Source organism: Macrobrachium nipponense, chromosome 17, assembly GCF_015104395.2.
Source record: "Macrobrachium nipponense isolate FS-2020 chromosome 17, ASM1510439v2, whole genome shotgun sequence".
Taxonomy (NCBI): domain Eukaryota; kingdom Metazoa; phylum Arthropoda; class Malacostraca; order Decapoda; family Palaemonidae; genus Macrobrachium; species Macrobrachium nipponense.
In genome coordinates this window covers 26,528,110-26,552,000 of record NC_087210.1, presented here as the reverse complement: position 1 = coordinate 26,552,000, position 23,891 = coordinate 26,528,110, and the positions used below count along the sequence as shown (strand labels likewise).

Here is a 23,891-nt window from a genome sequence, read left to right as displayed (position 1 = left end):
CATGGAAAAGTTTTTTGGTAAAATTCGGTACATCCAAACTATAACTGATATACGCTTCTGGTTAGTGTTACTATGTTGGCAAATGATTGAATTATTTCCTAAAGTAATCAGATCATCTTTATGAGGCTTAGAAATAATAAAAACGATGTGATGAACGTGAAATCTTTAAGAAAAATTGTAGATAATTTTTGGAAATAATCATGAAAAATATAATTAGGTTTGGGGCATTTGTTAAATAGTACCTAAATTGTGTAGAAATGGTTGACCTTTCACGTGGAAGCAATAATTTTGTTATAAATGTGTTTGCTAATGAGCTGTAATTGATTAAAAAAAAAGCTAATTTTTTACGGAGTGTATTTTCAGATTTTCCAACCTACTTGCGTTGACTTTTGTATCGTAGCTAAGTAAGCTAGCAGCGTCAGGTTTGCATTTTCTTCGAGATTCATCATCTGTCAACCCAATGGCATCAACTATGTTTTCGATAATTGACGCGTTTTATTTTTTTGTGAATTTTTCAAAAATAACTTACATATGACGCACCAGGTGCGTCATCTGTGCACTTACGGAAAAAATTTATTGACGTGCTACGCGTCATCAGATCACGAGAGGGTTACGCTGGGTTAAATACGGCACTTTTAACAAAGACATTTAAAATTCTTAATCTCAATAAAAAAGGGGAAACTTCTTAATTTCTTACATTTTGTCCACTGGTCAAAATCTATATGCATACTATATTACTGACAACCGATAAAAAATTTCTTTACATCTTTAATTTGCACATTTTTTACACCAAATTTCCCACAGGCAGGGTACTATGTAAATAAATCCTGCCACCATTCTTATTTTGTCCACTTTCTATCTGAATTCCTATTTGGTCTAGCGCTTCATATATGTATTCTCTTCATGATGATCTGGGCCTTCCTACAGTGTTCACCCCGGTATTGCTTTTCACCATATGTCCGGTTATCTCAGTGTTTAAGATCACAACCTATTTCTTTGCCTTTGGACATCACATCTTTTAGCAACACCCTATTTGTAGTACAATCTTTCTAGTATTTCCAGCCATAAACCTTTACACTGTCGCTAGACTCTTAAAAAATGACATTATTTTGATAAAATAAAGTTTTATACATAGTATATACTTACCAAGTACTAATTACATAGCTAGTATAGGTCTTCAACAGTACCCTAAAAATTCAAAATTTCTGGTAACACTGCAATTGTTTTGTGTAAATGGATAACCCCACCCCTTTCAGGAAAGAAGAGGAACAATGTAGCATAGAGATTAATTTTTTTTGATAAACTAAAGTTTTATATAGTATACTTTCTACTCCAAAACATTAAGAAAAGTAATGACTATGAAATAGAAAAGTTGCTAGCATTGACACAATGATTGTTGTTTCCTTACCTGGTAAGAGAGCTACTGCAGGTGGATACTGCCTCTGGTTAGTGCTCATCTTAACTTGTAGCCGTATGGCAGTTTAGCCATAGGTCGCCCCTGCTTTAGTAGGATTTTGCAGTGAAGGTTCCAAGGGATGTTTTCATTACAGTGAAGGTTCCAAGGGATGTTTTCAGACTTCCTTTGCTTAGCTGTATCAAAGCATTTGATGAGGTCAGTGAGGTCCTTGCTACAGGAAAGGTCCAGACCTCTATGTTTGAAGGCGGAACTCATCAAAGCCCTATATGAACCCCTTGATGGTAGAAGACAATAACTTCTTGGATGACCTCAGGTAAAGCAGAAAATCTGTGATCTTGCTTATAGACACTTCAGACGCAGAGGCGTTATGTTGAATGCACCATCTTCAGAATACTGTCCAATTGTATTGATAAGACGTTGCTGGACGACTGACGTCTACATCTAGTAATAGCGTTTGCAACTGGCTTTGAAAAGCTCTTCGCTCTGACATGAATCCAGAGTCTGAATCCTGTCAGGGCAGAGAGGACAACCTTTGGTTGAACCTGAAGAAGTGGAACTGTCTGAGAAGCGACTGCTTTTTAGGAAGGAGCCTAAGGAAATCAACTAAAAGCTGAAGGAGGTCTGGGAACCATTCTTTGGTAGGCCAGAACGGAGCAATCAGGGTCATTGAGACGTTGCAATGAGAAGTCAACTTGTTGATCACCTCTCTGATCATGCTGAAGGGGGGAAAGCGTAGACATTCATCGCCCATGCCAGAGGGTCTAAGGCCTGTGAACTGAAGAGAGGAAATCAATGATTCCTTGACTTTGCAAACATGCCTACAGCTGGTCTGCCCCATAACTTCCACAGATCATTGCAAACCAAGGGGCCTATGGTCCATTCTGTGGGAAGAACCTGCTTGTGGCAACTGAGCTCATCTACTAAGACACTCAGCTTTCCCTGAATGCATTTGAGTGATGAGAATGACCTGATTCTGCTCCGCCAAGAGGAGATCTTTTCCTTGTGGATATAAGACAAGGCAGTGGTGTTGCCTCTGTGAACAACCATTGTCTTGCCAAAGATCAGAGGTGAGGACTGGAGACCTACGTGAATAGCCTTCAGTTCCTTGACGTTGATATGTAGGTTTCTTTGTTCTGTGCATCACATCCCAAAAACTTCTTGATCTAGCAGAGCTCCACAACCTACGTCTGAGGCATCTGAATAAAAGTCTAGGTGGTGGTTTGACAGACGAAGGGATTTTCCTTGAAGAAGCCTTCCTTCGCACAGCCACCATAGGAGGCTTGATATGATCTGCAATGTGATGGGAAAGAAGGAGTCCAGTTGGGAAAGAAGGAATCCAGTTGGGTTTTCCTATTCCAATTGGCCTGAAAGAACAAAAGAACTCTCATGTGCAGTCTGCCCAACTTTACGAACTCTTGATGGAGGCCAGAGTGCACAAGGGGCACAGCCACTGATTGGCCAAACAGGATGGGAGAGAAAGAAAACTGCAGACTGTGCAAAGGCAGGAGTCAACTCTTTTGGGGTATGGAAAAACCTGAAAAGTTTGAGAGTTAGGGATCATCCCCAAATAAAGAATCTCTTGCATCAGAGACTGGTCTACTGATCAGACTTCCTAACTCGAGTCAAGCGAAGAGTTTCCTTTAGGTCCTCTGAGCACTTCTTCTTTGATGGGGAACGAGAAGCCAGTCATTTAAATAAAGGCAGATGTAGATGCTGAGGAGACGGAGCCATCAACTGAAAGAAGCAAGAACTCGTGTACACTTGAGTTGTAGAGAGGCTGAAGCACAAGGCCCAAAACTGAAGAACCCAGCACTGAAAAACAAACTGGAGGAACTTCCTGGAGCCCGGAAGGATGGAGACATGGAAGTACACACATCCTGCACGTCCAGGGTGATCATCCAATCGCCTTTGTCTTTTGGGGACTACAAAGAAATGGTTGTAGAATCCCTCCAAATTGCGATCCTCTACCTCTACTGCTGCTTCTTATGGGAGGAGGGAGCCGACTTCCTTTGAAAGGGCCAAAAACTTTTCGGAGCCTTCCTAGTAAGCTGTCCAGACAATGGGAGACTTGACTAAAAGAGGCTGCTCCCTGAATGGAATGGAGTAGCCCTCTTTCAGGATCTTGATGACCCATTGTTTTGTTCCTCTTTGACTCCACTTCTCCCAAAAGTGGAGAAGTCTGACCTCCTACTTACGTTCATCTGAGGTCTGGCTTGAAGCTCCTGCTTGCCTCCACAAAAAGGCTGATGCTGAAGAGGGGAAACAGACTTGGTTATGAAGGTGGGGGGGTCCTTAGGTCACTTAGAAGAGTGTGCTAACAGATCCTGCATTGACTACTTCTGCAGGTCTGAAGTAATCTCTTGAACAGTAGCTTGGGTGACGGGGCGAAGCTGGTTCAAAGGAGAGAAAAGGAGAACAGATTTTTGGGTGCTTGACTCTTTTCGTGGTGAAGGAGCACCACAACTCTAATCTTAAAACCCCCCTAGAGAAGAGAGAGATGAGCTCTAGAGAGCCATCCCTTATAGGAAGGGAATCTAAGGGTCGAACCAGGAAAAAATTTGTAACCAAATAATTCCTTCACCAATGTGTTCTGATACGTCCCTAGTACATAGTACTACCAAAAAACCCTAATGTCCGGGGCCCCTAGCAAAATTTTTAGGGGGCAAAACTCCCCAAAATAATTTTGTTTACATTTTTGCATTATATGTACTACTCCTAAACAATGCATTTTATTAAAAACATTATTATATATGCAATTAAAGTAGATTAACTTACCTTTCTAATGATGTATACTTTGTGATATTAGTATAGCTCCTATGATACGACAAAGTTGATGTTAGAACACTGAATATGCATTTTGTCCTAAATTTTGTCTTTTAACTTTTTCAATGCGCATTTCCTACAAACAGCTTCACTGCTCTACTAATATATAACATTGCCTCTATAAATTGTCTGTATAATGGTGTACAGTGGTTCCCCCCCGTATTCGCGGGGGATGTGTACCAGACACCTCTGTGAATAGTTAGAACCCGCGAATGTTTGGAACCCCTATAAAAATACTAAAAACAGCCTATTTTGTTAGTTAAAACTCAAGAAAAACCCACTAAAAATTTTCATACTTGGTTTTTTTAATAGTTTTATCACAAAAAGTGCAATTTATGATTAAATTGATAAAAAAACAGGAATTTGTGGATATTTCTCATAGAAAAATACCGCAAATGTGCGAATTTTCCGCGAGTAATGCAGGGAAATGTTCCCGAGCGAAATCTGCGAACGTGTGTGAGTCCGCGAATCCGGAGAACGCGAATACGGTGGGTCCACTGTGTATATGTAATAATGTATATTTCACTCAATTTGTGAAGGTGGTACTGCATGCTTTTGGAAATGTTTCCAATAAAGTTCCATAAGTGTGGTACTTCCACATTCTTTTTTTTCTTCTTCTTCCCAGCTTTATCCCTATTCGGGGTCGCCATTTTGTTCATGAAACTTACCTGTCAGATATATATATAGCTGTATTCTCTGAAGTCCGACAGAATTTCTAAAACTTACGACACACGTAGTGGGAGTTGGGTGGTTAGTACCCATTCCCGCCGCTGGGAGGCGGGTATCAGGAACCATTCCCATTTTCTATCAGATTTCTTCTGTCGCCGGTGTCGTAAACATCTGTTTACACACCTCCGCCTCAGGATTTTGGAAAACTTTTCATTGCTTGAGTATCCTCTTGACCTTTTGGTTTTTTGGTTTTGGATCGATAGCTTGGCATACGTGACTTTGGACTGTTTTGAATTTGGCTTAGTTTTTTTCCTTAAATATGTCTGGATGTAGTTCGGCTAGCGCCAGGGTGTGTTCGAAAGTGGAATGCAAGGTTAGGCTACCAAAAGCCTTGGTTGATCCTCACACATTGTGTAAAGGGTGTAGGGGGCAAGAGTGTAAATATGATTTGCGCTGTAATGAGTGTGAAAGCTTGGATGATTTATAATGGAAGACGTATGAATCCTACGTAAATAAGTTAGAACGTGATAGGATCAGGAGGTCTTCCTCCAGGAGTAAGTCGGGTAGCAGACAGGGTCTTAATGTATCCCCTTCTAACCCTCCTTTAGATTTTGTGTCTCCTAACCCCGTAGTGTTGCCTTCGGGCCCTCAAGTGGTGTCTGCGGAGGGTAATGCCCTTTCGCTTATCCTGGATTCATTGAAGACACTTGAATCTAAAGTGCTTGCCCTTGAAAACAGGCAAAATAAGTGCAGTGATAGTGCCCCTAGTGAAGTGGAGCGGGCGTCAGATCGGCCCTATAGCGCCTCTAGGCTGGGACCTCTGCCGTACTCCCAGGACTCAGGGAGAGGGCATGTCGAAGGCCGAAGGAGGGTTACGGGGACCCCCCACCGATCTGACGTCCCTTCAGCAGTTCCTGTGGACGCTTCCCAGGCTGCTAAGGAGCGTGCTCGAGCACGTATCCTGAAGGATTGTTTCTCGTCTTCCGACGCGTCCTCCCCGCGCAAGGGGTGGGAATCTCGTTCGGATTCGCGACCTTTGAAGAGGACTCTTCAAGATCTTGACGCTTCACGTCATGCTATGTCTGAGTGGCATTCTTCTCCGGAAAGCGTAGCTTTTCCGCCCCAGAAGAAGTCTAGGACGTCATCTGATGATGACGCCCGCGAGCGCCCCAGTCGCTCTAAAGCCAAGGCTGTTCCTGGGAGAAGGAAGAAGGCGTCCCCTTGCCCCTCTCCTTCTCACAAGCGCAGCTCGTCTCCGTGTAAGGAGACTTCTCAGACGGAGATCATCATTGCTATGCAACGGCAACTGGACGCTTTACTTAAGCAGAAGGAGATGGTTCCTCGTCGCAAGAAAGACGATAGACTTCCGATCAAGAGAACAAGGCAGTCTTCTCCAACTGCTCCTCTTTCGTCCCCGTCTCCTGATATTTCGCCCTCTAGACTTCGTTCTGCTCCCCAGGGTTCATCTAGAGGTGACGTTAGATGTCAGGTTAGAGAGAGATCTCGTCATGCTCCTCTCTCTTCTCGTCGAGAGGACGCTCGGCGTTCCGACTTCGACGCTTCTGCTGACGATGAGTTTGTAGCTGTCGGACGGACTTCTATGCGTTCTGGTTTCCCCTGTGCCCCTTCTTCGACATGAGTGTGTCGACGCTCAACGGTACGCTAGTCGGGTAGCTGATCAAGTTTCTTCGCGGGACGCTCGTAAGGACGCTTCGCGGGACGTTAGAAGAGTCGCTACGATGGACGCTCCTTTGGACGCTTCGCTGGACGCTCGGTCGGACGCTGATTTGGACGCTCGAAAGGACGCTAGGTTGGACGCTCAGATGGACGCTAGTAGACGTTGTAGTAAGAGCTCTGTGGACGCGAATGTGGAAGTTCGCTATCACTCGGATGTTGTTCCCGAGGCTTTGGCTGACGCTTCACATCTTCCTTCTTCACGTTCGCCTCTAAGGGTGATTCCTGATCCTGTGACTGTTAAGGATCCGTTACCCTCTTCTTCTCGTCATCGTTTGGATGGGAGACTTGGAGCGAAAGAACTTGTGCCTCTTCCTTCAGATTTTCACTCGGGTAAGGAAGAAGGAGAACTTAGCGGTTCTTCTGAGGATGTTGACGAAGAACAACCTGCTACGTCTGCTTCGTCAGATTACCAAGTTTTGGCACGGCTACTTCGTGATTCGTTTGGGGATACTTTCCAGCCTGCTGCCCCTCCTTCTCCTCCTTCACAGTTTTCGTCGTCGAAGACAAGCAAGACTCCAGGGTTCGTGAAAATGAAGACGTCTTTGTCTACTAGAAGAGCTTTCCGGAAGGTTAATGCCTGGATGGAGTCGAGGAAAGCAAAGGGAAGGACTACTTTCGCCCTGCCTCCGTCTAGACTTAGCGGTAAGGCAGGGATGTGGTATGAAACAGGCGAGGAATTAGGATTGAAGGTTCCTACGTCTGCTCAAGGTGATTTCGCCAGCGTGGTTGATGCCTCAAGGAGGGCCCTTTTAGCCTCAGCTAAAGTGTCATGGACGACTTCCGAACTGGACCATCTTTTGAAGGGACTGTTTAGGTCCTTAGAGGTCTTCAACTTCTTAGACTGGTGTCTCGGAGCTTTAGACAAAAAAAAACCAGTTCGTAAGCCAGACTCGATCAGCTTGGGGGAGCTGTCCAGTGTATTGTCATGCATGGACAAGGCCGTCAGGGATGGCTCAGAGGAGTTAGCCTCTCATTTTTCAGCAGGGGTGATGAAGAAAAGGTCGCTTTATTGCAACTTTGCGGCTAAGTCTGTCTCTCCCGCACAGAGGACAGAACTTTTGTATGCTCCTTTCTCGAGTCATCTCTTCCCCCAAGCTATGGTGAAGGATCTGGAGTTAGTCTTCAAGAGAAAGCCACGCAAGACCTGTTGGCTCAGTCTTCGAGACGTCCGGCTGGCCCTTCAACGTCTTCAGGAGCCCAATCGTTTAGAAAGCAGAAGCCCTTTCGTGGAGGGACTTCCGCTAGATCGTCTCCCCGAGGAAGAAGCCTTCCTAGAGGTAGAGCCCCTTCCAAGTCTAGGGGCAAGAAGTGAGAGATCGTTCCTTCAGCCACCGGTAGGAGCCAGGCTGCAGTTGTTTGCAGAAGCCTGGAGAGAAAGAGAGGAGGCGGACACCTGGTCTCTCGACGTCACAGAGAAGGGTTACAAGATCCCTTTCATAAAGCCGCCCCCGTTGACTTCCACTCCCAGGGACTTGTCCCCATCGTATCCTCAAACAAAACGGAGGATACTTTTCGACCTGCTCGAGCAGATGCTCGAGAAACGAGCAGTGGAACAGGTTTTAGACCTGGCAACGCCAGGATTTTACAACAGATTGTTTCTTGTACCAAAACAATCGGGAGGGTGGCGGCCGGTCTTGGACGTAAGTCGTCTAAACCTCTATATAGAAAAGCAGAGGTTCAAGATGGAGACACCTCAGTCAGTTCTGGGGGCCTTAAGACCTGGAGATTGGATGGTATCACTCGACCTACAGGACGCCTACTTTCATGTCCCGATACATCCCCAATCGATGAAGTACCTTCGGTTCGTACTGAAAGGGAAGGTCTTTCAATTCAGGGCTCTTTGTTTCGGACTGAATACGGCCCCTTTTATCTTCACCATCTTAATGAAGAACGTGGGGAGGTGGCTCCATCTTCCAACATCAAGAATCTCGCTCTATCTGGACGACTGGCTCATACGAGCCTCCTCGCAGACCCGGTGCCTGAAGGACTTGCAAACGACTCTGTCTTTAGCTGCATCCCTGGGACTTCTGGTGAACTTCGAAAAGTCACATCTGACCCCAACACAGTCCATCGTGTATCTGGGGATTCAGATGGATTCAGTGGCTTTTCAGGCTTTTCCGTCCCAGGAACGTCAGCAACAAGGCATAGAAAAAGTGTCAGCCTTTCTAGGGAAGGATTCATGCTCGGTGAGGGAATGGATGAGAAGTTTGTTTCCCTGGGGAGGCTACACCTCCGACCTCTTCAGTTCTTTCTGTCGGACAACTGGACAGACAAGGACAACTTCGACATGAAGTTAGGCATCTCAGAAGAGGTGAAGAACCATCTAAGATGGTGGCTCGATCCGTGGAAGCTGTCAGAGGGCATATCCCTCAAGCTTCAGAACCCCGACCTAGTGTTGTTCTCCGACGCGTCATCCACGGGGTGGGGAGCAACTCTAGGGGGGAGGAAGTGTCAAGGTACCTGGAGAGGGGAACAGGGGTAACCTGGCATATCAACTTCAAAGAGCTGGCAGCGGTTCAATTAGCGCTCCAGTTCTTCCAGAACAAAGTCTCCCGTCGTGTAGTTCAAGTCAACTCGGACAACACCACAGCCCTGGCATACTTGAAGAAACAAGGAGGAACACACTCTCGCTCCCTGTTCGCTCTAGCGAAAGAGATTCTACTTTGGGAAAAAAAAAAGAAGTCACGATATTGACAAGGTTCATTGCCGGAGTCGAGAACGTCCGGGCAGATCTCCTCAGTCGACAAGGACAGTTATTGCCGACAGAGTGGACCCTCAATCAAGACGTATGCCAGGAGCTGTGGGGTCTTTGGGGATGTCCCTTAGTGGACATCTTTGCAACATCAAGGACGGCGAGACTTCCCCTGTATTGCTCCCCGGTTCTCGATCCGGGAGCAGTAGCAGTAGACGCCCTTCTATGGGATTGGACGGGCCTAGATCTCTACGCTTTTCCCCCCTTCAAGATCCTGGGGGAGGTGATGAGAAAATTTGCAGCATCGGAGGGGACGAGGTTGACTTTAATCGCCCCCTTTTGGCCCGCAGCGATCTGGTTCACAGGTGATGTTCTACCTGGTGGATTATCCGAGATCTCTTCCGTTAAGGAGAGATCTACTCAAACAGCCCCACTTCGAGAGGTACCACAAAAACCTCTCCGCTCTGAGTCTGACTGCGTTCAGACTATCCAGAAGTTGGCCAGAGCGAGAGGTTTTTCGAAATCAGTGGCTAAAGCTATCGCCACCGCGAGGAGACCATCATCAATCGCAGTTTACCAATCGAAGTGGGCAGCCTTTAGAAGTTGGTGTAAGAGAAAAGGAGTTTCCTCTACCACTACCTCTGTGAGCCAGATCGCCGACTTCTTGCATTATCTTAAACAAGATCTGAAGCTTGCAGTGTCAACCATTAAAGGCTACAGAAGCGTCTTATCTGTAGTTTTTCGCCATAGAGGTCTTGACCTCGCTAATAACAAGGATCTCCATGATCTATTGAGATCATTCGAGACGACCAAGGTGCCGCTACCGAAGTTACCTTCGTGGAACCTGGATGTGGTCCTCAAATATTTAATGTCAAATCGCTTTGAACCTCTTTACTCTACGTCTCTACGAGATTTGACGAAGAAAACTGTATTCCTAACTGCTCTGGCGACGGCGAAGAGAGTTAGCGAAATACAGGCTATTAGTAAACACGTTGGCTTCAAAGGGCATAATGCTCTTTGGGTATGTCGTTTTCTGGCCAAAAAACGAAAAACCCTTCCAATCCGTGGCCTAAAACGTTCGAGATCAAGGGTATGGCAGAGATCATTGGTCAAGAGCCAGAAAGAGTCCTGTGTCCTGTTAGGGCTCTTAGAGAGTATCTTCGTAGAACGAAGGATTGTAGAGGTTCTGCGGATAACTTATGGTGTTCGGTCAAGAGACCAAACATGCCGATGTCCAAGAATGCACTGGCATTCTTTTTAAGAAACACCATTAAGGAGGCGCACTCTTCCTGCAAAGTCAGCGACTTTAAGCTGCTAAAAGTTAATGCGCACGAAGTAAGGGCTATTTTGACCTCAATAGCCTTTCAGAAAAACATGGCTCTTAAAGACATTTTAAGTGCTACTTTTGGAGGAGTAACTCAGTGTTCGCCTTGCACTACCTACGGGAGGTGAGAACGACCTATGAAAACTGTTACTCTCTCGGACCATACGTCGCCGCAGACACTATTTTGGGGGCAGGAGGTAGCACTCATCCTTTCCCATAGAAAAGGGTAGGTGAGTTTTTAATATTTGTAATGTTTATGGTTGTAGGGTCGGCCGCCGAGTACGGTCGTCCCTTCCTTTAGCCTTTGGTATATGGGAGTTTGTTGTTAGGCTAACTTAGGTGGTGGTTTTGCCTCGTTGCCCTCAGAAGTATGGTCATGGTCTAGTCACATTGTGGTCCCGTCCCCGTTGACAGATCATCTAGAGCGCACCAACTACACAGGTCACTACCTTGTTGGTAACTCTAGTGAAGCAGAAGCAGGCTTGGGTGACAGTAATCACGAAGTCAGCTATGCTAACAGGTAAGGAACCAAGATGTCAATCATCTACATTTATATGTTTCCTATAATCCTTTTTCTGTCTCTCCCACCGCCAAAGGTGGGATTCAGCTATATATATATCTGACAGGTAAGTTTCATGATAAGTTTCATGAACAAAATGATATTGTTAAGATACAATAAAGTTTGTTCATACTTACCTGGCAGATATATATATTTTTAGTACCCACCCACCTCCCCTCAGGAGACAGTGGAGATAGAAATCTGATAGAAAATGGGAATGGTTCCTGATACCCGCCTCCCAGCGGCGGGAATGGGCACTAACCACCCAACTCCCACTACGTGTGTCGTAAGTTTTAGAAATTCTGTCGGACTTCAGAGAATACAGCTATATATATATCTGCCAGGTAAGTATGAACAAACTTTATTGTATCTTAACAATATCATTTTTAATGAGTCTCTTCCATCTACCTCTGTCCTGTGTCATTTCCTCTCTACTCCCTTCTCCCTCATATCATCTCTAATGCAATCTCTCCACCTGGTCTTAGGTTTTCCTCTCCTTCGTGTTCCATCCACCTCCACATCCATCACTTCTCTTGCCTTGAGTTGCTCTTCTCTTCTCATCAGGTGGCCATACCATCTTAACCTTGCCTCTTGCCCTTTCTTCGACGCTTCAGTGACCTTTACTGTACCCCTAATATATGTTCATTTCTAACCCTGTCCTTTTTGGTTACTCCACACAACCATCTAAGCATCCTCATCTCAGTTACGTCCAACTTTCTGCCTTCTGTTTTCTTTAGTGGTGCTGCTTCCAATCCATATGTCATTGCTGGTCTGACCACTGCCTTGTGCACCTGCCTTTTAATCTTATAGGGATTTTCCCATCACATATGACACCAGACACCTTCCTCCAGTTGTTCCAACCACACTGAATCCAGTTGTTAATTTCCTCTTCCAAGTTCCCCTCATTGTCAATCACTGAGCCAAGGTACTTGAATTTATGGACCCTTTTGATGTTTCCTCTGCCTAATTTCATTGTTGTTTGCTGGTCGCCATCCAATTCAGTTGTCATATATTCGGTCTTTTTCCTGCTTATCCTTAAACCTCTGCTCTCCAAGGTATATCTCCATCTTTCAAGCTTCCTCTCCAGTTCTTCACTGATCTCGGCTACCAAGACTATGTCGTCTGCATTAGAGCAGACACCATGGTGGCTCCTCCCTGACATCCTCCGTCAACACATCCAAGATGATGTTAAACAGAAGTGGGCTAAGAGTGGATCCCTGATGTAGCCCGACTCCAACTCAGAAATTTTCTGTTCTTCTAACTGTAGATCTGACGCTGTGTCATGGTAATCGCTTTATAGCGAAGAATGATAAATTAAAGGAAATGAAAATACATTTTCTTCAAGTAGGCCTGCAGCAAGGAGGCGTTCGCGCACATGTTGGAGGCGCTTGTTCTCATGATTGTTCGAGAATTGCCAGGTGGGATATGGAACTCAACAGGCGCCGACGCGTTAGAAACGGCGCGTATTATGATGCAACATTTCATCGAGACCCTTCTAAAAAGTTCCTGTCGTCTCGGGAGTCTGTGACGTTCACTGGTAGGCGCCGCCCTTTTCAGCCCCGCCCCCAGATCGCAGTATACATATATGCCCTGAGGAAGTAGAAGAGATCAGATCATCAGTGAGAGATCCTCAGAGAGAGATAAGAGAAGAAGGAACAGACGAAGGATAAGAAAGGAAGAAAATGCACCAGAGAGTGGGATCGGAATTGGGTCAAGTCGTTCACAGTATATATTATTATCATTATTATATTCAATCTTATTATTTGAAAATTAGTTATTATTAGGTAAATCATTTATTAATCATACAAACATGGTTATTCCTCACCATCTCCCACCATAAATTTATTAAAAAATTCTCTCTCTCTCTCTCTCTCTCTCTCTCTCTCTCTCTCTCTCTCTCTTTCGCTATCTTTTCTTCAGTATTACAATTTTAATGAAAAAATACAGTAATTAGTGAATACACAGTGTTAGTCTATGAAAATGTGAATTAGTGATAATTTTGGAGATACAGCCCAGAGAAAAATCAGCAAATTGGTGAAATTTCTCTCGCGGACAGGTGAATGATGTGTTCAACAAAAATCTGCTACAAACAGACATGGAAATGTGAAACACGTAAAAATGGGGAGCAACTGTACTTCACCAATTTCCTGAACATTTTTCCAACTAATGATGAAGAGAACCCGCAGAGAACTCCTGATGTTAACAGAGCCGGCAGAAAGCGAACTGAGCTCTTTGTAACGTTGTTCCTCGTCTTCCCCGAAAGTGAGAGGGGTTAACCACCTACACAAAACAATTTAAATTTTTAGGCTGCAGTGGTTGAAAACCTATGTGTAACTATGTAATTATGTGGTAAGTTACTTATAAGTATAAAATTGCTATTTCCTGTGTTACATAGGTTTACATTTAATTTTGAACTGCATTCATCCTGCATAATTTTGTTATATGACTGTTTCACATCTTATAACATGATGATACAATTTCTATAAAGAAATGGATATATTAAGTTGACATGGCACTACTGTTAGCCTGATGCTGACAGCAGTTTGTTGCAGAAAAACTCATTTATATATGTTTGTGGTTAACATGATATTGTTAAGATACAATAAAGTTTTGTACATACTTACCTGGCAGATATAAACTTAGCTATAGACTCCGTCGTCCCCGACAGAAATTCAAATTTCGCGGCACACGCTGCAGGTAGGTCAGGTGATCTACCGCCCCTGCCGCTGGGTGGCAGGAATAGGAACGATTACCGTTCTAGAACCAGATTTTCTCTTCCACCTGTCTCCTGAGGGGAGGCTGGGTGGGCCATCAATCGTATATATCTGCCAGGTAAGTATGTACAAAACTTTATTGTATCTTAACAATATCATTTTTGTACATGGAATTTACCCAGCAGATATATACTTAGCTGATTGACACCCTTGGTGGTCGGAAAGAGACAACTATTTACTGAATAGACAGGTAAACAACATACGTTTGTAGGTAATTAAATAAATAAAACCGCCTTGGTTCCTACTTGATCAGGTGGAAGACTCCATGGCTAACGCCTAGGAGTCTGCTTCGCCTCAAGAGACTCAGCGAGGATGTGACCTATGGCTAAGAGTTCTTGTGGGTCTGTCGATGGGGTCTTATCCATTTACTCGACAGAGCCTCTTACATGACAATATGCCTATGCCTAGTGGCATAATTAAGGAGCACAACACCGATCCCGATCACCTGATCCTAACACGAGGGTTAGTGCTTAAGTTGAAAAGAGTTATCTACAAACTCCTTTCAAACAACCCAAAGAAAAAACACGACGTTAAATAAAATTTAACTCACTAGTTAATGGTAGTGGAGTATCTGCTCCCTATCCCAGCAATGTATCCGCAGACACGTATCAACCAAGAGAGAAGGATCCCTCGAAGGTTATCTTGACATCCTTCGGATAATGGGAAGTCAACACAAGAGTTGCATCTCCCGTATGTGACAGCTAATATGTCCTTATGACATATTGTTAGGGAAAGAACAAGAATTCGGAAAAGCTCGCACTTCATGCGCTTTTAATTCTCAGCTGTTTGAAGGAATCATCAATGCACTTATCAAGTGCTTAGGAGATCACAATGTCTCAAAGAAGTCCAGGGCGTTCTTTGATATAGATCTCTTTTGGGTGAAGCCTGGAGCCTGGCTAGCTCTTCGTGCCTGGCAGGCGCCTAGCGCCTCTCTAGCACTCGCGCCTGGCTGGAGCCTTGCGCCTGAAAGGCGCCTAGAGCCTGGCTGGAGCCTTGCGCCTGCGGCCGGCTGGCGCCTTGGCTGGGGCGCCTTCGCGCCTGGATGGCGCCTCGTCGCCTGCTGGTGCCTGATTGGCTCCTCCTTCCTGGCTAGCGCCTCGCGCCTGGCTGGAGCCTTGCGTCTGGCTGGCGCCTTGCGCCTGTAAGGCACCTGGAGCCTGGCAGAAGACTTCATGATTACTGTCTATGAGTCTGCATGCCTCAAGAGTTTCAGCGAGGTAGGGACCTATGACGACAAACCCTTCTGGATCATGTCAATGGGGGCTAGCCCGCTTACACGACAGAGCCTTCTCGGATCGTGCCAATGGGGGCTGACCCACTTACATGGCAGAGCTAACCTGTATCATATCAATGGGGACTAGCCCTCTTACATGACAGAGCTTTAGGTTTCTCTTTACTGGAAGGAGCCTTGCGCCTGGATGGATCCTCAATCCTGACTGGAGCCTAGCCTTGAAGGAGCCTGGCACCTGGATGGCGCCTGGCTGGCTTTAGAAGCCTGGCTGGCGCCTCGCGCCTGGCTTGGCTCCTCCACACTTGCTGGAGCTTCGAGCTTGGAAGAGTCTCTAGGCTGTCTGGCGATGTCCACATCGGACACTCTTATATCTGTCCGATTTGTTCGCCTCTGGCGCATTTGCGCCAGGTTGCAGGCCCGTTCCTTCTCAGTATCCAACCATGACAGAGTTCCTTGGAACTGTCCGCCTCTGGCGTTTTTCGCCTGTATTGGCATTTGGCGCCTGGCTGGTGCTACATTGTCCGAGAGTCCTGAACAACCACATAGTTTATCAGGAGACTGGAGAAGGGTGGAAGAAATTCTTCCCCTTTGAGCTTTGGCCCTGGCAAGGGAGGTGATTTTAGTCAGCTACACCCAGTAGACGACAGGATATCTAACAATACGAGAGAGAAGAGTCTTCCTCCGAGGAGGATCCTTCTAACACTTCTTTTGCTAACGAGATCTCTTCTTACATGTTGATGAGGTTCCTCGTTGCAGAATCTTCCCTATCCTTGCCCGAAGGAAGGGAAGGAGTCTGGAAGTCGAAGGAGACTCTGAGCTGAAATTGGGCGGAACCCTGATTTCTAGCTCTTATTGTATCCTTCTGGGAAGCATTTTGAGCCCTCAATCGCACCCCGAAGACTCTGTAGGCAAACGTTTAAACCATCTCTTCTTCTGTAGATGAAAATGTAAGTACCCTGCCTGGGCAACGAAACTTCTATCTGAAAGCGTTGCATCAGGAATAGAGGGATTTAGTTCTTTTGCCAGACATACTATGCTGGCAAGAACCCATTGCTGAGTCTCCATTGAATCTGATGCGAGATTCCAATGCACAAAAAATTCACTTGTCTTCTTGGTCGTTTAGAGCTAAGAGAAACAAAGAATTCCTTCATAAACTTCCTCAAAGAAGTTTGATGAGGAGCAGTTCCATTTTGTCGGAACACGGAATCTGTGGCCACAAAAAGATCCCATTCGAAGTACATGATATCCTACTCTTGTCGTATTGCGGTATCGTATAAGATCCCGAAGATCTTAATCCTCTGTTATCTCTAATTCCCCTTGTAGAGACAGAGTATAGCCTTTTACTGCATTCTTTGATAGCAGATATATACATAGGTGATTCTTCCTTCTGAAAGTGAAGAAAAAACCTCGCTATGTGGTTCGCAGAGGTATCGGAAGAGGACAGTTTCCTCATTCCATCTAGCACGATCTGCAGCAATTCTATGTCTTAGCCATGACTATTGTCATTTAGCTTGAAAAAACCTCTCATTCATGTCCACTTCTGGCAGTCTGCACGCGGACAGACTCAGAGTGGAGAGTTTTTTTAGGTCTATTTATAATAGATTCTGATAGAATATCCAGATACTCTTGGAAAAGCCTTATGAAACATGCTGTGAGAAGAACGTGACTTCTGTGAATCCAACCTCTCTAAGGCCAAAATGAGGCATACATCCTCTCTTCCTTTGACGCCCATTTATCTTAATATCTGTTAAGAATTTATAACTAAGGGAAAAAAGACTAAAGTTTATTCCCCTTCTTTAAATTTAAAGATGTCTATATTGCTACCTCTCTTGGTTCGAGGAAAAGGAAGCAGTCTAAAGGAAGCCTGTTCGTCTTCTACCTTACAAAGAGATCTATGAAGAAGACTTTCTGCAGGTTCTCACAACTCTTTTCAATAAATGTTAGACATACGTTAACCAGTTATTTTCTTCGATCGAGAAGGTTCTCACGGACGTGCAAAATCTTGCATCGAACCTCTTAAGGATCGTTACGTTCCGTGTCTGTTCCCAAATAGGTTCTCTTTTGTTAACGCGAACAGGGGCGAGATTCTCGATGCTCTTTGCGATATGAGAGAGTCGTGGAATTGGCCTAAGTGATTAAAATAAATCATTTCATCATTCCTTGTAAGCGACCCCTTTTCGATTAAATGGGTAACGAAATCAGGAACGAATCTTGCCGTTACCGAGCCTGCTGTCCGAGAGGCTACTGGACTCTTAGGTTAATAACTCGCTAAAACGAGAAAATATCTTGGATGGTGCTTCTGGCGCGGCTGGCGCTTCTGGCGCAATTTGCGCCAGGCTGGCGCTTCCTTCTAGTTCTTTTTAGGTTATGTGCCATAACATCTATGCCTTTATGGTACCCGACATCCTTCACATGTTAATTCCGTTCTTAGTGGAAAAAACTTTTATATACGTAGTATAGTCCATTCAGGGAAACAACAACTGCCACTAAGAGAATGTTTCCCATCCGACTCACCCAACTTCTCTTGAGCAATATCCGATTCTAAAAAGGTTGTGTGCGTTTCTCGAAAGGATGAGAGAATTATATATATCGCGCTCTGCCGTATTAGAATCCTTTATAATACGGTCACATTGTGGTAAACAGCATTAATCTAGGAAACCTTTGTAAGGATACTAGGAATTCTGTAGTTAACCTCGGTATGTGCATAAGACTTGACCATACCGTAGTCTTAAAGTGAATTCTCTACTACATTCATCTTCTCACTAAGCATGTACTCTAATAAGCCATGCTTTCGTAAGCATGAGAGCATTATACAATATAGAGTTCCGCTGCGTTAGAATCCTTTAAAAATGTTACCTACGGTAAACAGCATTGAAATGTTGTAATATCTTTCTTATTGAAAGCTTCTTAGCAAAAGGCAGACAATATTTTATTTATGTTTGCTTAACTATCCCCTCAATCCGAGGCTAAAACCATGATTGTAGGGGAGAGACACGGTTAGTCATTCCATCCCGCAGGAGAGAGACATGTAACCGACCACTCATGACCGACACCTACATGATACTGCGTTGGTGTCTAAGCGATAGCAGTCTCGTTAGCAGACTGGCCTTACTCTTCCAGAGTTGCCAGCTACTCTATTTAATAAAGGAATCTTATAAAATTATTATCGAACTTCAGGAAGTTCTTATAATGCATATTTAAGTGAAACAAGACTTCGATAAATCTAGAAGCTAAGTAGGTGTTGTCTTAACAATCCCTTTAAGCGTAGTCCTTCCTAGGAAAATCCTGGAAGGATACTGTTAATTGAGTTGCTCAGCAAAGAAGTAACTACGGTATGTGCTTATGATTTGCCGTATCGTATTCTCATACAGCAGATACTCTACTACCTTCTTTCCCTGCCGAGGCAGATAGAGAAAGGAAAAATTTTTACTATCTTCGTTCTTTTTGTTAATAGAACGATAGAAAGAGTATATATATCTCCTTAAGGAAGGAAGTTAATCCAGGAACTCTTTAAATCTTCGTGATTTCCTCATAAATCGTGGAAGAGACAGAATTCCTGTTCATCTGTAGGGTTTACGGAAGGAAGTAGATATTTCCTATCCGCCATCATACCCAAACGTCGATGAGATTCTTATAAGAAAACTCCCAAAGCTCTTGCCTCTTCATAACGAGGGAAGAGCATGAATGAAGGAGAGAGTCCTCTGAATAATGAAAAAATGGCTTCTCTTAGTATCAGAATCCTTCTGGCAAAAGCGACGGCCGCCTGTGCGACATCTTGCACCTTTGCCAGGGGAAAGTTGCTCAAGTTAAAAACTCAAAGAGGAGCCTCGCGACTGACCTCTCTCTCTCATAAGAAGATTAGGAATATTCTGGCGCCTGGCTCCTTGCGCCTAGCGCCTGGAATGTTCCGCGCGCCTGGAATGTTCCGCACGCTAGAAAGGAGACTCGCTCCTGGAACGTTCCGCTTGCGTGGAAGGTCCCGTGCGCCCTGATAGTTCCAAGCGCCTACTAGACCCCTTTTAGAAAGAGCCTCTTGCCCGGAAACGTTCAATGGAAGGATCGTTCTGATTGCCACTCTACTATAAGGCTCCTTGCTCTAGCCGTCTGTTTTTCTGGCGCAATTTGCACCAGGCTGGCGCTTCGTCTCTTTGAAGGCGCCTTGCGCCAAGAAAAACTTTCTAGAACGCAACTCGCGTTTGTTTGTAGGAACGCGGCTCGCGCTAGTCTGTTAGCTGGAACGCGGCTCGCTGCTGGCTATTGGAACGTAGCTCACGCTAGCTTGCTGGAACGCGGCTTCCTGGCAGCGGCTGGCCTGGCTCTTGCTCAGTGTTCTCTTAGTTTTCAGAGAACGCGCTAGATCATCGAAACTCCAAACATACATTCTTCGTCTTTTCGGATGTAAGATGAAGAGACACACTTTTTTAAGGATGCCTTATCAATGGCTATCCTTGGCAGTCTGGGACGTTCGACAGAACCTGCCGAGGGGACGCCTGACCGGTGGGGGTTCTCCCTAACCTTCCTGCGGCTGTCGACTTTCCTCCTCCACTGGGTCTGGGAGTTTGGAAGAGGTCTAGGCCTGGAAGCGCTACGGAGCCGATCAGACGCACCCTCCACTGCACTGGGAACACTATATTCACTTCTTACCTTTTAAGAGCTCGCCTTTTGAGCTCCATCCATTTATCTTCAAATTTGCACATATGAATTTGTAGATTCTGTGGAGTAAGAAGGTGATGAGGATGCAACAACTACTAGTATTGTCAATACTCTAACTGCTAGTTAGTACGAGAGCTCTTAAAGCTTCTAAAGGAAGCGTATCTAGTTATATGCTTTCTGACTTTCTAAAGTAGGAAGTTAGATCTTATATTTCCTTCATCAAGTTCTAACACTTATACAAGTATTAGTGAAAAAAAAAAAAAAAATATCAATATTTCCCTTATTGCAAAATATATGAGTGTCTACCGAAAAATTCGGTAGTTTCACGTAATATATTCTTCGAAATTTCGAAGCCAAATTCATTAAAAAGTTAATAAAAGCGTATGCCAAACCAAAGACCCAGTACTTCCCTGCAAAAGACAGCCCAGAAGGTCGATGGTGATGAAAAAACGAAAATCAAGTCAGGAGGTAGCAACAACGTATGTTGACACTACCGCGACAGAGAAAATCTGGTTCTAGAACGGTAATCGTTCCTATTCCTGCCACCCAGCGGCAGGGGCGGTAGATCACCTGACCTACCTGCAGCGTGTGCCGCGAAATTCAATTTCTGTCGGGGACGACGGAGTCTATAGCTAAGTATATATCTGCTGGGTAAGTTCCATGTACAAAAATAGTTGTTCTGTTCATAAGAATTGTACTAATCTTTTTAAAACACTTGCAACATTATTCTACGTGACTAACAACCACCAATGCTGCTGAAGTGCAAAAATCTTTAATCTACAAATAGTATAACAACAAACCATGAGAGAGCTCTTGATATTTTTCTTAGCTATGTCACTTGGCAGAAATAGGGAATAATATTAAATTTCACCAAAACTTTCACAAAATGGAACACTAGTTTATTGATAATATAGGTTTTTTTCTAAAATGCAATAATTTGTACTAAATCAGGACCCTGAAAAGAAATATCTAAACTTTGAACTGGATCAACATCCAATTCCTTCCTCAAATTTTATATATTTTTTATTTACATATTATAAATATCCTCAAGCTAAAATACCAGAGACTATTTGAAATAATTTAGCTTCAATATCATTACTAACATGTATAAATAAAATTCATGAATTAGCTAGTTTCATTTCTAATTTCTACACTTGAGAGTATTATTCCACTATGCAGAATCCTATCTTTCAACCGAGTGTGATGGGGAAACAGTTGTACTTTTAAATTTAAAATTAGTTCCACATTGGCCAAGTCCATTTCGTGCTCGGCTACTAATCAGGTGGTCCAAAATTTGATTCTTGGCTCGGCTAACATGGAACCAGAGGAATTTATTTCTGGTGATAGAAATTCTTTTCTCGATATAATGTGGTTTGGATCCCACAATAAGCTGTAGGTCAGGTTGCTAGGTAACCAATTGGTTCCTAGTCATGTAAAAATATCTAATCCTTCGGGCCACCCCTAGGAGAGCTGTTAATCAGCTCAGTGGTCTGGTAAAACTAAGATTAACTTAACTTTTGAATCTACAATTGGGAACTTACAACATTATACATATAGCTTTTACAGATACCAAATTCACACTATGCACATATCTATTTTCAGATAGTAAAAATCAAATTTTTATTATCAAGTAGTAGTTAAATAAGACCACCAATGAGTCTGATTTCTAGACTTCATTTTTTTTGGTACAATGGATTTGTATTGACATGGGGTGAAAATTTAAACAAGGTCATCTACGTGGGGAGAGACTAAGAAGAAAAGATTAAAAGTAATGGCAGAAATTCATAACGTGGGTGAGCACTGAAAAGAACATTTTATGCTCAACAGTATGCCAAACTAGAGACACGGTAAGCAATGTCACTCCAGTGTCACCCCTTTGGGAATATGATTTAAATTATGTACTGATCCCTATCATTAACATAGGCAGTAGTGAAACAATTCATTACCTTTATAATCCTAGCATGTTCAAGAACTTGCTGATTTCTACTGCAGAAAGCAACAAAAGAAAAATACAACAGAGCAGTCACTCAAATTTACCTTTACACTGCCTAAGATTGCTTCTTTATTATCAAAGTATTTACATATTCTTGAAAATTGCTGAACATGAACTTCAAGTTAACATTAAACTATTATATCTCTATAACCAATCATTTAAACTTGAATTCCAATACAGAACTATGGTATAAATACTATATTCAGTAATTTTGTATATACAGAAACTCGGATCATAAAACTTCATTCATAAAACTCAGCTTCCCTCTCTTGCCTTTTGAAGATTAATTACCTTTTTCTTTCATTTCTGAGAATTAAACTTCCTCTCTCTTTCCTCTTAGTAAACTAAATTCCTCCTTTCCTTGAGGTAAACTAAACTTCCTCTTTCCTTCCTTCCGGTTAACTGAACTTCCTCACTTTTAAATGAGCTGAACTTCCCATTTCTTTCATTTCAAAGAACAGAACTACTTCCTCCCTTCCTTGACGTGACTGAACTTCCCCTTTCTTTCCTTTCCAAAAATATGGTCTCCTTGACTAGTAATGCAGAAACTTTATATCATTCCAAGAGATAATGCTTTATTTGGGTTTTCCATTATCACGTTTGAGAGAGAAATAACAAAGAAATTATCTGGTCATTACACCATTACAACAATAATAAAACACATTCATACACACTGAATTCACTTAAAAGTAAAAAAAAATATAGTGAAATGAATGTCATGAAATTCATTAAAAAATATTATGAGGGAAAAATTGTTAAAGAGGCATAATTTACAGTAAGGTAAGTCTCATTTGATGGCATAAAAGACCAATGGTTTCCATAATTGGCTCAAAAAATAGAACACCTTATATGTGGCAGTGAGGTATCTGGTTGCTTCATGTTTAGTCAGACAGTTATTAACTGGGATGGAATTCTGGTCTTTAGACAAGAAAAGTCTGGAAGTACTATCGCATATGGATTCATTAATTTTCTGGAAATACAGATAAACTGTTCTGTTAGGGCAACTGAGAAGATCCTCCCAAGCCTTTGCCTGTGCAAGAGTAACTGAAAGGCAAGGAGTGCAGTGGCTTACTCCCAATGATCTGTGATCTATGTATCCACTACAACTATTTACTTCCAATTCCCGAATAAGCTTTCCTGTCAGACTGTAGCTAACCTTGATAAAAACATGTTTAAAATAACCTAGCTAGGCTATGATGATTGTTAATAAACAGGCACTGAAATGCTTTTTTGACTTATGATATTTTCTCCTCACGACTGATTTACGTTTCAGAAAATAACATCATAACTTTGAAAGGTTCTGTATATGCAAGAACTTACGCAGAAAAAGTTAAACTTTTCTACAACAAACTTAATAAAACTCTCACAGAAAAAAATTCAACAGGCAAAAGATACATCAATTTTGAGCTGTCTAACCAGCTTCATTATTATCATTATTATTATTATTATTATTATTATTATTATTATTATTATTATTTAATGTTATGTATTAATATTTGAAAATACTATTTCTGGGCTCAACCGTGTCGCTCCGTGAAATAGGTTCCTTCAGCACTATTTCTAAGGTAAGATATTGCTAAAATACCAGAGAACTGCTAAATTGGACCTGCCAGAATATTCCAGCTCGCTCACCTTCATTTAAAAGGTGTCGGTATAGATCTGGGTACCAAAAAAATTCTCAAATCTCAGTAAAAAGAGAGAGAGAGAGAGAGAGAGAGAGAGAGAGAGAGAGAGAGAGAGAGAGAGAGAGAGAGAGAGAGAGAGAGAGAGCTTATTAGTATTATTATTAATAGGGCTTAGTTTTTCCAAACCTCTGAGTCTCAAGTAGACTCTTCTCGGGCTGGTTCTCAGGGATTAATCCTGAGAAGGAGAAGGGGAAAAAAAAATTAAATTAAATAAATAAAAAAAAAATTTAAGACTATTAGAGAAACCTGTCTTAATTAAAAAAATTATGATGTTCTTAATTGAAAAATCTTTGCTTTCACCAAGAATACTTTTCATTTTTGAATTCCGGAGATA

General features: G+C 43.1%; 1 protein-coding gene across 2 annotated transcripts in view; it reads right to left on the bottom strand.

Moving 5' to 3' along the window:
- LOC135196143 (equilibrative nucleoside transporter 4-like) overlaps window positions 1–23,891 on the bottom strand; it is a gene marked incomplete in the record, with an annotated part of 265,861 nt that overhangs the window by 136,087 nt on the left and 105,883 nt on the right.